Source organism: Anarrhichthys ocellatus, unplaced genomic scaffold (genome assembly GCF_004355925.1).
Source record: "Anarrhichthys ocellatus isolate YVR2014 unplaced genomic scaffold, GSC_Weel_1.0 scaffold41, whole genome shotgun sequence".
In the NCBI taxonomy this organism is placed as follows: Eukaryota; Metazoa; Chordata; class Actinopteri; order Perciformes; family Anarhichadidae; genus Anarrhichthys; species Anarrhichthys ocellatus.
The window spans coordinates 551,146-551,791 of record NW_022280071.1 but is presented as its reverse complement, the minus strand read 5'-3'; positions in this window follow the sequence as shown (position 1 = coordinate 551,791).

Sequence of the window (646 nt, the reverse complement as noted above, 5' to 3'; positions counted from 1 at the left end):
TTTAAAATATGTACAAATCAGCTCAGTGTGGCAAAATGACACATCAATAAAATCATTCAAAGAGACGAAAAAGGCTCTTGTTTAGTGGTCGGACCTTCCTGGAGGCCCCGTGTTCCAACCTCCGATCTATTCAGAACAAGAAGAAGAGCAGACGAACCGGAGACATTCTCTACGCTGCATGTGCGGGTCAGAATTTAAAAACAATTAAAATGTCCTGTCCCATGAAAACAGATATATAAAAAACCTCTTTACTTGATGCTCGTCGAGAATAAATTAGCTGAGAAAGATTCTCACTAACTGGAATTAACAATAACACACAGGCAGTCAGGTTTCAATTACTTTGAACAAAAAAATACGAGGAAGAACAAAAAAGAGCAGCAAGAGAGACCGTGTTAAAGAACAGACAGCCCTGAAGAGAAAACAACACTTTGGAAGTTAGAAAATAGAAGTTAAGGCCTCGAGGGAAAAAGCCAGAATCTTTGCATATAACCATTGGGTTCCTGTCTCAGCAACCTGCCTGCCGTTCTGTCTCACTGCAGTCATTGCATGGAGTCACTCACTCACTCACTCACACTCTCACACACACTCACACACTCTCTCACACACACACACACACACACACACACACACACACACACACACACAC